The sequence below is a fragment of the Taudactylus pleione genome, unplaced genomic scaffold (assembly GCF_031769625.1).
Source record: "Taudactylus pleione unplaced genomic scaffold, aTauple2 ptg003868l, whole genome shotgun sequence".
NCBI classification, from domain to species: Eukaryota; Metazoa; Chordata; class Amphibia; order Anura; family Myobatrachidae; genus Taudactylus; species Taudactylus pleione.
In genome coordinates, this window is record NW_028288185.1 from 1 (window position 1) to 13,710 (window position 13,710).

At 42.2% G+C, this 13,710-nt stretch overlaps 9 non-coding genes across 9 annotated transcripts; all 9 read left to right on the top strand.

Moving 5' to 3' along the window:
- The first annotated feature begins 591 nt into the window (after positions 1 to 591).
- Positions 592 to 782, top strand: LOC148430368 (U2 spliceosomal RNA). Its single transcript, XR_015877559.1, has one exon. It is a non-coding gene; the product is annotated as a U2 spliceosomal RNA (small nuclear RNA).
- Positions 783 to 2,182: 1,400 nt separating this feature from the next.
- Positions 2,183 to 2,373, top strand: LOC148430369 (U2 spliceosomal RNA). Its single transcript, XR_015877539.1, has one exon. It is a non-coding gene; the product is annotated as a U2 spliceosomal RNA (small nuclear RNA).
- A 1,401-nt stretch (positions 2,374 to 3,774) lies between these two features.
- LOC148430370 (U2 spliceosomal RNA) lies at positions 3,775 to 3,966 on the top strand. The gene has a single exon (XR_015877562.1). It is a non-coding gene; the product is annotated as a U2 spliceosomal RNA (small nuclear RNA).
- A 1,401-nt stretch (positions 3,967 to 5,367) lies between these two features.
- Positions 5,368 to 5,558, top strand: LOC148430371 (U2 spliceosomal RNA). Its single transcript, XR_015877550.1, has one exon. It is a non-coding gene; the product is annotated as a U2 spliceosomal RNA (small nuclear RNA).
- Positions 5,559 to 6,959: 1,401 nt separating this feature from the next.
- On the top strand, positions 6,960 to 7,152 carry LOC148430372 (U2 spliceosomal RNA). The gene has a single exon (XR_015877560.1). It is a non-coding gene; the product is annotated as a U2 spliceosomal RNA (small nuclear RNA).
- Positions 7,153 to 8,553: 1,401 nt separating this feature from the next.
- On the top strand, positions 8,554 to 8,744 carry LOC148430373 (U2 spliceosomal RNA). The gene has a single exon (XR_015877561.1). It is a non-coding gene; the product is annotated as a U2 spliceosomal RNA (small nuclear RNA).
- A 1,401-nt stretch (positions 8,745 to 10,145) lies between these two features.
- LOC148430374 (U2 spliceosomal RNA) lies at positions 10,146 to 10,336 on the top strand. Its single transcript, XR_015877565.1, has one exon. It is a non-coding gene; the product is annotated as a U2 spliceosomal RNA (small nuclear RNA).
- Positions 10,337 to 11,737: 1,401 nt separating this feature from the next.
- Positions 11,738 to 11,928, top strand: LOC148430375 (U2 spliceosomal RNA). Its single transcript, XR_015877566.1, has one exon. It is a non-coding gene; the product is annotated as a U2 spliceosomal RNA (small nuclear RNA).
- A 1,401-nt stretch (positions 11,929 to 13,329) lies between these two features.
- LOC148430376 (U2 spliceosomal RNA) lies at positions 13,330 to 13,520 on the top strand. The gene has a single exon (XR_015877540.1). It is a non-coding gene; the product is annotated as a U2 spliceosomal RNA (small nuclear RNA).
- The last annotated feature ends 190 nt before the right edge of the window (positions 13,521 to 13,710 follow it).

Here is a 13,710-nt window from a genome sequence, read left to right on the forward strand (position 1 = left end):
CTCCAATGGACCTCAGCAAGCAAGTGCAATACTTGTAAACATCAGAACACACTGACATCAGAGTAGAATGTTGGTTGTTTGAAAATTAGAATGAGAATGCACCAACATTCTGTGTTCTGACTGTCAACATTCTCTTCTTCCTGAACATTCCGTAGACACTGTGAACATTCCGAGCAATGTTTCTGAGCATTTCAATGAAGGGTTACACTGTCTAATAAACTGCAGGGACACGGCTCGAAGAAAGGAAGGCCGCAAAGCGTCTTTTGGGTGGGTGTGGCAGAGGTTTGCAGGAGGCGGTGCCAATGCAAATCATGCAGCTAGCAAGAGAGTATGGGAAAGAAACCCAAAGCACTTCTGCTTGTAACTAAGCTATGGTAAAGGCAAGTGGTGGGCAAAAAAAAAAAAAAAAAAAAAAAAAAAAAAAGGCCCTTGCTGTGGGTCAGTCATTGCAGTAGCTGGAAGCACCTTGGACAGGGCCGCAAGCAGCAGGAGGCCGCTCTTCATAGATTATTGGTGGCTGCTCTAGCATTCTCCTTGATTGTGTGAGTCAGGTCAGAACGGAGCGTGTTTTTTCCGTGCCCTTAATGGGTTATCGCTTCTCGGCCTTTTGGCTAAGATCAAGTGTAGTATCTGTTCTTATCAGTTTAATATCTGATACGCCCCCTATCTGGGGGCCATATATTAAATGGATTTTTAGAACAGGGAGATGGAAGAAGAGCTTGCTCTGTCCACTCCACGCATTGACCTGGTATTGCATTACTTCCAGGACCGGTGCACTTTCCTAAACTGTTATCCAAAAATAGAAAAGAACTATTTAACTCTTTCGTTTCACTTTGTTTCATTCTTACAGATTCAACAAACTAGTCTTTTGCCTGTGTCTGCACGTCATGCAATCAAATGACAATACCACCACCTGCTGCGCCTCCTGCACTCACCTGCTTGCACTTTGGCACTTCTTAACACTTCATTTGGTTTATGTACGTAACTACTGAAAATAAACAAGATCTGTTTATTTGGTGTCGTCTCGTCTGCTGCCTTATTGTGTCTACATTTGTTTTTCTCCATTTAGGCCTATGTCTGGGATTGAACCCAAATTATATATCATTGGAGTTGAGTTGCAGAGTAATTTGGAAATCAATTGCACAAAGAACGTATTGCATAATGAACGTATGCTACAGTTTGAGCTCTGATTTTCCAACCCACCCAGGTGATGCCACATTTAGATTTTGAATTCGTTTGCGTCTCTTTTTCACTTTTTTGGCACCAAGAAGTGTCAACCAACCACACGGATAGATTGAACTTTTGCACATGGATAGATTGAACTTTTGCAGTCGTGAATTGGCCATCTTTTCATTTGGACAACTTGAATATTTTGCAAACTTTGTCCCCACATAGAAATTTGGGAGACTAGGTTTATGCTTAATCATTTGAAATTGGCGCTCATTTGGTCAAGCAATTTGTTTCCAATAAATGGTTTTGTTACGGGTTTAAATGTGCCTCTTTCGGCATCGTGCGACCATCAAGAAACCTTTTTGGGTCCCTATTTGCAAGGACAATCAATTGGAGAAAGCATCTCGTGGTCTGTGTCTCCCTCCAATGGACCTCAGCAAGCAAGTGCAATACTTGTAAACATCAGAACACACTGACATCAGAGTAGAATGTTGGTTGTTTGAAAATTAGAATGAGAATGCACCAACATTCTGTGTTCTGACTGTCAACATTCTCTTCTTCCTGAACATTCCGTAGACACTGTGAACATTCCGAGCAATGTTTCTGAGCATTTCAATGAAGGGTTACACTGTCTAATAAACTGCAGGGACACGGCTCGAAGAAAGGAAGGCCGCAAAGCGTCTTTTGGGTGGGTGTGGCAGAGGTTTGCAGGAGGCGGTGCCAATGCAAATCATGCAGCTAGCAAGAGAGTATGGGAAAGAAACCCAAAGCACTTCTGCTTGTAACTAAGCTATGGTAAAGGCAAGTGGTGGGCAAAAAAAAAAAAAAAAAAAAAAAAAAAAAAAGGCCCTTGCTGTGGGTCAGTCATTGCAGTAGCTGGAAGCACCTTGGACAGGGCCGCAAGCAGCAGGAGGCCGCTCTTCATAGATTATTGGTGGCTGCTCTAGCATTCTCCTTGATTGTGTGAGTCAGGTCAGAACGGAGCGTGTTTTTTCCGTGCCCTTAATGGGTTATCGCTTCTCGGCCTTTTGGCTAAGATCAAGTGTAGTATCTGTTCTTATCAGTTTAATATCTGATACGCCCCCTATCTGGGGGCCATATATTAAATGGATTTTTAGAACAGGGAGATGGAAGAAGAGCTTGCTCTGTCCACTCCACGCATTGACCTGGTATTGCATTACTTCCAGGACCGGTGCACCTTTCCTAAACTGTTATCCAAAAATAGAAAAGAACTATTTAACTCTTTCGTTTCACTTTGTTTCATTCTTACAGATTCAACAAACTAGTCTTTTGCCTGTGTCTGCACGTCATGCAATCAAATGACAATACCACCACCTGCTGCGCCTCCTGCACTCACCTGCTTGCACTTTGGCACTTCTTAACACTTCATTTGGTTTATGTACGTAACTACTGAAAATAAACAAGATCTGTTTATTTGGTGTCGTCTCGTCTGCTGCCTTATTGTGTCTACATTTGTTTTTCTCCATTTAGGCCTATGTCTGGGATTGAACCCAAATTATATATCATTGGAGTTGAGTTGCAGAGTAATTTGGAAATCAATTGCACAAAGAACGTATTGCATAATGAACGTATGCTACAGTTTGAGCTCTGATTTTCCAACCCACCCAGGTGATGCCACATTTAGATTTTGAATTCGTTTGCGTCTCTTTTTCACTTTTTTGGCACCAAGAAGTGTCAACCAACCACACGGATAGATTGAACTTTTGCACATGGATAGATTGAACTTTTGCAGTCGTGAATTGGCCATCTTTTCATTTGGACAACTTGAATATTTTGCAAACTTTGTCCCCACATAGAAATTTGGGAGACTAGGTTTATGCTTAATCATTTGAAATTGGCGCTCATTTGGTCAAGCAATTTGTTTCCAATAAATGGTTTTGTTACGGGTTTAAATGTGCCTCTTTCGGCATCGTGCGACCATCAAGAAACCTTTTTGGGTCCCTATTTGCAAGGACAATCAATTGGAGAAAGCATCTCGTGGTCTGTGTCTCCCTCCAATGGACCTCAGCAAGCAAGTGCAATACTTGTAAACATCAGAACACACTGACATCAGAGTAGAATGTTGGTTGTTTGAAAATTAGAATGAGAATGCACCAACATTCTGTGTTCTGACTGTCAACATTCTCTTCTTCCTGAACATTCCGTAGACACTGTGAACATTCCGAGCAATGTTTCTGAGCATTTCAATGAAGGGTTACACTGTCTAATAAACTGCAGGGACACGGCTCGAAGAAAGGAAGGCCGCAAAGCGTCTTTTGGGTGGGTGTGGCAGAGGTTTGCAGGAGGCGGTGCCAATGCAAATCATGCAGCTAGCAAGAGAGTATGGGAAAGAAACCCAAAGCACTTCTGCTTGTAACTAAGCTATGGTAAAGGCAAGTGGTGGGCAAAAAAAAAAAAAAAAAAAAAAAAAAAAAAAGGCCCTTGCTGTGGGTCAGTCATTGCAGTAGCTGGAAGCACCTTGGACAGGGCCGCAAGCAGCAGGAGGCCGCTCTTCATAGATTATTGGTGGCTGCTCTAGCATTCTCCTTGATTGTGTGAGTCAGGTCAGAACGGAGCGTGTTTTTTCCGTGCCCTTAATGGGTTATCGCTTCTCGGCCTTTTGGGCTAAGATCAAGTGTAGTATCTGTTCTTATCAGTTTAATATCTGATACGCCCCCTATCTGGGGGCCATATATTAAATGGATTTTTAGAACAGGGAGATGGAAGAAGAGCTTGCTCTGTCCACTCCACGCATTGACCTGGTATTGCATTACTTCCAGGACCGGTGCACCTTTCCTAAACTGTTATCCAAAAATAGAAAAGAACTATTTAACTCTTTCGTTTCACTTTGTTTCATTCTTACAGATTCAACAAACTAGTCTTTTGCCTGTGTCTGCACGTCATGCAATCAAATGACAATACCACCACCTGCTGCGCCTCCTGCACTCACCTGCTTGCACTTTGGCACTTCTTAACACTTCATTTGGTTTATGTACGTAACTACTGAAAATAAACAAGATCTGTTTATTTGGTGTCGTCTCGTCTGCTGCCTTATTGTGTCTACATTTGTTTTTCTCCATTTAGGCCTATGTCTGGGATTGAACCCAAATTATATATCATTGGAGTTGAGTTGCAGAGTAATTTGGAAATCAATTGCACAAAGAACGTATTGCATAATGAACGTATGCTACAGTTTGAGCTCTGATTTTCCAACCCACCCAGGTGATGCCACATTTAGATTTTGAATTCGTTTGCGTCTCTTTTTCACTTTTTTGGCACCAAGAAGTGTCAACCAACCACACGGATAGATTGAACTTTTGCACATGGATAGATTGAACTTTTGCAGTCGTGAATTGGCCATCTTTTCATTTGGACAACTTGAATATTTTGCAAACTTTGTCCCCACATAGAAATTTGGGAGACTAGGTTTATGCTTAATCATTTGAAATTGGCGCTCATTTGGTCAAGCAATTTGTTTCCAATAAATGGTTTTGTTACGGGTTTAAATGTGCCTCTTTCGGCATCGTGCGACCATCAAGAAACCTTTTTGGGTCCCTATTTGCAAGGACAATCAATTGGAGAAAGCATCTCGTGGTCTGTGTCTCCCTCCAATGGACCTCAGCAAGCAAGTGCAATACTTGTAAACATCAGAACACACTGACATCAGAGTAGAATGTTGGTTGTTTGAAAATTAGAATGAGAATGCACCAACATTCTGTGTTCTGACTGTCAACATTCTCTTCTTCCTGAACATTCCGTAGACACTGTGAACATTCCGAGCAATGTTTCTGAGCATTTCAATGAAGGGTTACACTGTCTAATAAACTGCAGGGACACGGCTCGAAGAAAGGAAGGCCGCAAAGCGTCTTTTGGGTGGGTGTGGCAGAGGTTTGCAGGAGGCGGTGCCAATGCAAATCATGCAGCTAGCAAGAGAGTATGGGAAAGAAACCCAAAGCACTTCTGCTTGTAACTAAGCTATGGTAAAGGCAAGTGGTGGGCAAAAAAAAAAAAAAAAAAAAAAAAAAAAAAAGGCCCTTGCTGTGGGTCAGTCATTGCAGTAGCTGGAAGCACCTTGGACAGGGCCGCAAGCAGCAGGAGGCCGCTCTTCATAGATTATTGGTGGCTGCTCTAGCATTCTCCTTGATTGTGTGAGTCAGGTCAGAACGGAGCGTGTTTTTTCCGTGCCCTTAATGGGTTATCGCTTCTCGGCCTTTTGGCTAAGATCAAGTGTAGTATCTGTTCTTATCAGTTTAATATCTGATACGCCCCCTATCTGGGGGCCATATATTAAATGGATTTTTAGAACAGGGAGATGGAAGAAGAGCTTGCTCTGTCCACTCCACGCATTGACCTGGTATTGCATTACTTCCAGGACCGGTGCACCTTTCCTAAACTGTTATCCAAAAATAGAAAAGAACTATTTAACTCTTTCGTTTCACTTTGTTTCATTCTTACAGATTCAACAAACTAGTCTTTTGCCTGTGTCTGCACGTCATGCAATCAAATGACAATACCACCACCTGCTGCGCCTCCTGCACTCACCTGCTTGCACTTTGGCACTTCTTAACACTTCATTTGGTTTATGTACGTAACTACTGAAAATAAACAAGATCTGTTTATTTGGTGTCGTCTCGTCTGCTGCCTTATTGTGTCTACATTTGTTTTTCTCCATTTAGGCCTATGTCTGGGATTGAACCCAAATTATATATCATTGGAGTTGAGTTGCAGAGTAATTTGGAAATCAATTGCACAAAGAACGTATTGCATAATGAACGTATGCTACAGTTTGAGCTCTGATTTTCCAACCCACCCAGGTGATGCCACATTTAGATTTTGAATTCGTTTGCGTCTCTTTTTCACTTTTTTGGCACCAAGAAGTGTCAACCAACCACACGGATAGATTGAACTTTTGCACATGGATAGATTGAACTTTTGCAGTCGTGAATTGGCCATCTTTTCATTTGGACAACTTGAATATTTTGCAAACTTTGTCCCCACATAGAAATTTGGGAGACTAGGTTTATGCTTAATCATTTGAAATTGGCGCTCATTTGGTCAAGCAATTTGTTTCCAATAAATGGTTTTGTTACGGGTTTAAATGTGCCTCTTTCGGCATCGTGCGACCATCAAGAAACCTTTTTGGGTCCCTATTTGCAAGGACAATCAATTGGAGAAAGCATCTCGTGGTCTGTGTCTCCCTCCAATGGACCTCAGCAAGCAAGTGCAATACTTGTAAACATCAGAACACACTGACATCAGAGTAGAATGTTGGTTGTTTGAAAATTAGAATGAGAATGCACCAACATTCTGTGTTCTGACTGTCAACATTCTCTTCTTCCTGAACATTCCGTAGACACTGTGAACATTCCGAGCAATGTTTCTGAGCATTTCAATGAAGGGTTACACTGTCTAATAAACTGCAGGGACACGGCTCGAAGAAAGGAAGGCCGCAAAGCGTCTTTTGGGTGGGTGTGGCAGAGGTTTGCAGGAGGCGGTGCCAATGCAAATCATGCAGCTAGCAAGAGAGTATGGGAAAGAAACCCAAAGCACTTCTGCTTGTAACTAAGCTATGGTAAAGGCAAGTGGTGGGCAAAAAAAAAAAAAAAAAAAAAAAAAAAAAAAGGCCCTTGCTGTGGGTCAGTCATTGCAGTAGCTGGAAGCACCTTGGACAGGGCCGCAAGCAGCAGGAGGCCGCTCTTCATAGATTATTGGTGGCTGCTCTAGCATTCTCCTTGATTGTGTGAGTCAGGTCAGAACGGAGCGTGTTTTTTCCGTGCCCTTAATGGGTTATCGCTTCTCGGCCTTTTGGCTAAGATCAAGTGTAGTATCTGTTCTTATCAGTTTAATATCTGATACGCCCCCTATCTGGGGGCCATATATTAAATGGATTTTTAGAACACAGGGAGATGGAAGAAGAGCTTGCTCTGTCCACTCCACGCATTGACCTGGTATTGCATTACTTCCAGGACCGGTGCACCTTTCCTAAACTGTTATCCAAAAATAGAAAAGAACTATTTAACTCTTTCGTTTCACTTTGTTTCATTCTTACAGATTCAACAAACTAGTCTTTTGCCTGTGTCTGCACGTCATGCAATCAAATGACAATACCACCACCTGCTGCGCCTCCTGCACTCACCTGCTTGCACTTTGGCACTTCTTAACACTTCATTTGGTTTATGTACGTAACTACTGAAAATAAACAAGATCTGTTTATTTGGTGTCGTCTCGTCTGCTGCCTTATTGTGTCTACATTTGTTTTTCTCCATTTAGGCCTATGTCTGGGATTGAACCCAAATTATATATCATTGGAGTTGAGTTGCAGAGTAATTTGGAAATCAATTGCACAAAGAACGTATTGCATAATGAACGTATGCTACAGTTTGAGCTCTGATTTTCCAACCCACCCAGGTGATGCCACATTTAGATTTTGAATTCGTTTGCGTCTCTTTTTCACTTTTTTGGCACCAAGAAGTGTCAACCAACCACACGGATAGATTGAACTTTTGCACATGGATAGATTGAACTTTTGCAGTCGTGAATTGGCCATCTTTTCATTTGGACAACTTGAATATTTTGCAAACTTTGTCCCCACATAGAAATTTGGGAGACTAGGTTTATGCTTAATCATTTGAAATTGGCGCTCATTTGGTCAAGCAATTTGTTTCCAATAAATGGTTTTGTTACGGGTTTAAATGTGCCTCTTTCGGCATCGTGCGACCATCAAGAAACCTTTTTGGGTCCCTATTTGCAAGGACAATCAATTGGAGAAAGCATCTCGTGGTCTGTGTCTCCCTCCAATGGACCTCAGCAAGCAAGTGCAATACTTGTAAACATCAGAACACACTGACATCAGAGTAGAATGTTGGTTGTTTGAAAATTAGAATGAGAATGCACCAACATTCTGTGTTCTGACTGTCAACATTCTCTTCTTCCTGAACATTCCGTAGACACTGTGAACATTCCGAGCAATGTTTCTGAGCATTTCAATGAAGGGTTACACTGTCTAATAAACTGCAGGGACACGGCTCGAAGAAAGGAAGGCCGCAAAGCGTCTTTTGGGTGGGTGTGGCAGAGGTTTGCAGGAGGCGGTGCCAATGCAAATCATGCAGCTAGCAAGAGAGTATGGGAAAGAAACCCAAAGCACTTCTGCTTGTAACTAAGCTATGGTAAAGGCAAGTGGTGGGCAAAAAAAAAAAAAAAAAAAAAAAAAAAAAAAGGCCCTTGCTGTGGGTCAGTCATTGCAGTAGCTGGAAGCACCTTGGACAGGGCCGCAAGCAGCAGGAGGCCGCTCTTCATAGATTATTGGTGGCTGCTCTAGCATTCTCCTTGATTGTGTGAGTCAGGTCAGAACGGAGCGTGTTTTTTCCGTGCCCTTAATGGGTTATCGCTTCTCGGCCTTTTGGCTAAGATCAAGTGTAGTATCTGTTCTTATCAGTTTAATATCTGATACGCCCCCTATCTGGGGGCCATATATTAAATGGATTTTTAGAACAGGGAGATGGAAGAAGAGCTTGCTCTGTCCACTCCACGCATTGACCTGGTATTGCATTACTTCCAGGACCGGTGCACCTTTCCTAAACTGTTATCCAAAAATAGAAAAGAACTATTTAACTCTTTCGTTTCACTTTGTTTCATTCTTACAGATTCAACAAACTAGTCTTTTGCCTGTGTCTGCACGTCATGCAATCAAATGACAATACCACCACCTGCTGCGCCTCCTGCACTCACCTGCTTGCACTTTGGCACTTCTTAACACTTCATTTGGTTTATGTACGTAACTACTGAAAATAAACAAGATCTGTTTATTTGGTGTCGTCTCGTCTGCTGCCTTATTGTGTCTACATTTGTTTTTCTCCATTTAGGCCTATGTCTGGGATTGAACCCAAATTATATATCATTGGAGTTGAGTTGCAGAGTAATTTGGAAATCAATTGCACAAAGAACGTATTGCATAATGAACGTATGCTACAGTTTGAGCTCTGATTTTCCAACCCACCCAGGTGATGCCACATTTAGATTTTGAATTCGTTTGCGTCTCTTTTTCACTTTTTTGGCACCAAGAAGTGTCAACCAACCACACGGATAGATTGAACTTTTGCACATGGATAGATTGAACTTTTGCAGTCGTGAATTGGCCATCTTTTCATTTGGACAACTTGAATATTTTGCAAACTTTGTCCCCACATAGAAATTTGGGAGACTAGGTTTATGCTTAATCATTTGAAATTGGCGCTCATTTGGTCAAGCAATTTGTTTCCAATAAATGGTTTTGTTACGGGTTTAAATGTGCCTCTTTCGGCATCGTGCGACCATCAAGAAACCTTTTTGGGTCCCTATTTGCAAGGACAATCAATTGGAGAAAGCATCTCGTGGTCTGTGTCTCCCTCCAATGGACCTCAGCAAGCAAGTGCAATACTTGTAAACATCAGAACACACTGACATCAGAGTAGAATGTTGGTTGTTTGAAAATTAGAATGAGAATGCACCAACATTCTGTGTTCTGACTGTCAACATTCTCTTCTTCCTGAACATTCCGTAGACACTGTGAACATTCCGAGCAATGTTTCTGAGCATTTCAATGAAGGGTTACACTGTCTAATAAACTGCAGGGACACGGCTCGAAGAAAGGAAGGCCGCAAAGCGTCTTTTGGGTGGGTGTGGCAGAGGTTTGCAGGAGGCGGTGCCAATGCAAATCATGCAGCTAGCAAGAGAGTATGGGAAAGAAACCCAAAGCACTTCTGCTTGTAACTAAGCTATGGTAAAGGCAAGTGGTGGGCAAAAAAAAAAAAAAAAAAAAAAAAAAAAAAAGGCCCTTGCTGTGGGTCAGTCATTGCAGTAGCTGGAAGCACCTTGGACAGGGCCGCAAGCAGCAGGAGGCCGCTCTTCATAGATTATTGGTGGCTGCTCTAGCATTCTCCTTGATTGTGTGAGTCAGGTCAGAACGGAGCGTGTTTTTTCCGTGCCCTTAATGGGTTATCGCTTCTCGGCCTTTTGGCTAAGATCAAGTGTAGTATCTGTTCTTATCAGTTTAATATCTGATACGCCCCCTATCTGGGGGCCATATATTAAATGGATTTTTAGAACAGGGAGATGGAAGAAGAGCTTGCTCTGTCCACTCCACGCATTGACCTGGTATTGCATTACTTCCAGGACCGGTGCACCTTTCCTAAACTGTTATCCAAAAATAGAAAAGAACTATTTAACTCTTTCGTTTCACTTTGTTTCATTCTTACAGATTCAACAAACTAGTCTTTTGCCTGTGTCTGCACGTCATGCAATCAAATGACAATACCACCACCTGCTGCGCCTCCTGCACTCACCTGCTTGCACTTTGGCACTTCTTAACACTTCATTTGGTTTATGTACGTAACTACTGAAAATAAACAAGATCTGTTTATTTGGTGTCGTCTCGTCTGCTGCCTTATTGTGTCTACATTTGTTTTTCTCCATTTAGGCCTATGTCTGGGATTGAACCCAAATTATATATCATTGGAGTTGAGTTGCAGAGTAATTTGGAAATCAATTGCACAAAGAACGTATTGCATAATGAACGTATGCTACAGTTTGAGCTCTGATTTTCCAACCCACCCAGGTGATGCCACATTTAGATTTTGAATTCGTTTGCGTCTCTTTTTCACTTTTTTGGCACCAAGAAGTGTCAACCAACCACACGGATAGATTGAACTTTTGCACATGGATAGATTGAACTTTTGCAGTCGTGAATTGGCCATCTTTTCATTTGGACAACTTGAATATTTTGCAAACTTTGTCCCCACATAGAAATTTGGGAGACTAGGTTTATGCTTAATCATTTGAAATTGGCGCTCATTTGGTCAAGCAATTTGTTTCCAATAAATGGTTTTGTTACGGGTTTAAATGTGCCTCTTTCGGCATCGTGCGACCATCAAGAAACCTTTTTGGGTCCCTATTTGCAAGGACAATCAATTGGAGAAAGCATCTCGTGGTCTGTGTCTCCCTCCAATGGACCTCAGCAAGCAAGTGCAATACTTGTAAACATCAGAACACACTGACATCAGAGTAGAATGTTGGTTGTTTGAAAATTAGAATGAGAATGCACCAACATTCTGTGTTCTGACTGTCAACATTCTCTTCTTCCTGAACATTCCGTAGACACTGTGAACATTCCGAGCAATGTTTCTGAGCATTTCAATGAAGGGTTACACTGTCTAATAAACTGCAGGGACACGGCTCGAAGAAAGGAAGGCCGCAAAGCGTCTTTTGGGTGGGTGTGGCAGAGGTTTGCAGGAGGCGGTGCCAATGCAAATCATGCAGCTAGCAAGAGAGTATGGGAAAGAAACCCAAAGCACTTCTGCTTGTAACTAAGCTATGGTAAAGGCAAGTGGTGGGCAAAAAAAAAAAAAAAAAAAAAAAAAAAAAAAGGCCCTTGCTGTGGGTCAGTCATTGCAGTAGCTGGAAGCACCTTGGACAGGGCCGCAAGCAGCAGGAGGCCGCTCTTCATAGATTATTGGTGGCTGCTCTAGCATTCTCCTTGATTGTGTGAGTCAGGTCAGAACGGAGCGTGTTTTTTCCGTGCCCTTAATGGGTTATCGCTTCTCGGCCTTTTGGCTAAGATCAAGTGTAGTATCTGTTCTTATCAGTTTAATATCTGATACGCCCCCTATCTGGGGGCCATATATTAAATGGATTTTTAGAACAGGGAGATGGAAGAAGAGCTTGCTCTGTCCACTCCACGCATTGACCTGGTATTGCATTACTTCCAGGACCGGTGCACCTTTCCTAAACTGTTATCCAAAAATAGAAAAGAACTATTTAACTCTTTCGTTTCACTTTGTTTCATTCTTACAGATTCAACAAACTAGTCTTTTGCCTGTGTCTGCACGTCATGCAATCAAATGACAATACCACCACCTGCTGCGCCTCCTGCACTCACCTGCTTGCACTTTGGCACTTCTTAACACTTCATTTGGTTTATGTACGTAACTACTGAAAATAAACAAGATCTGTTTATTTGGTGTCGTCTCGTCTGCTGCCTTATTGTGTCTACATTTGTTTTTCTCCATTTAGGCCTATGTCTGGGATTGAACCCAAATTATATATCATTGGAGTTGAGTTGCAGAGTAATTTGGAAATCAATTGCACAAAGAACGTATTGCATAATGAACGTATGCTACAGTTTGAGCTCTGATTTTCCAACCCACCCAGGTGATGCCACATTTAGATTTTGAATTCGTTTGCGTCTCTTTTTCACTTTTTTGGCACCAAGAAGTGTCAACCAACCACACGGATAGATTGAACTTTTGCACATGGATAGATTGAACTTTTGCAGTCGTGAATTGGCCATCTTTTCATTTGGACAACTTGAATATTTTGCAAACTTTGTCCCCACATAGAAATTTGGGAGACTAGGTTTATGCTTAATCATTTGAAATTGGCGCTCATTTGGTCAAGCAATTTGTTTCCAATAAATGGTTTTGTTACGGGTTTAAATGTGCCTCTTTCGGCATCGTGCGACCATCAAGAAACCTTTTTGGGTCCCTATTTGCAAGGACAATCAATTGGAGAAAGCATCTCGTGGTCTGTGTCTCCCTCCAATGGACCTCAGCAAGCAAGTGCAATACTTGTAAACATCAGAACACACTGACATCAGAGTAGAATGTTGGTTGTTTGAAAATTAGAATGAGAATGCACCAACATTCTGTGTTCTGACTGTCAACATTCTCTTCTTCCTGAACATTCCGTAGACACTGTGAACATTCCGAGCAATGTTTCTGAGCATTTCAATGAAGGGTTACACTGTCTAATAAACTGCAGGGACACGGCTCGAAGAAAGGAAGGCCGCAAAGCGTCTTTTGGGTGGGTGTGGCAGAGGTTTGCAGGAGGCGGTGCCAATGCAAATCATGCAGCTAGCAAGAGAGTATGGGAAAGAAACCCAAAGCACTTCTGCTTGTAACTAAGCTATGGTAAAGGCAAGTGGTGGGCAAAAAAAAAAAAAAAAAAAAAAAAAAAAAAAGGCCCTTGCTGTGGGTCAGTCATTGCAGTAGCTGGAAGCACCTTGGACAGGGCCGCAAGCAGCAGGAGGCCGCTCTTCATAGATTATTGGTGGCTGCTCTAGCATTCTCCTTGATTGTGTGAGTCAGGTCAGAACGGAGCGTGTTTTTTCCGTGCCCTTAATGGGTTATCGCTTCTCGGCCTTTTGGCTAAGATCAAGTGTAGTATCTGTTCTTATCAGTTTAATATCTGATACGCCCCCTATCTGGGGGCCATATATTAAATGGATTTTTAGAACAGGGAGATGGAAGAAGAGCTTGCTCTGTCCACTCCACGCATTGACCTGGTATTGCATTACTTCCAGGACCGGTGCACCTTTCCTAAACTGTTATCCAAAAATAGAAAAGAACTATTTAACTCTTTCGTTTCACTTTGTTTCATTCTTACAGATTCAACAAACTAGTCTTTTGCCTGTGTCTGCACGTCATGCAATCAAATGACAATACCACCACCTGCTGCGCCTCCTGCACTCACCTGCTTGCACTTTGGCACTTCTTAACACTTCATTTG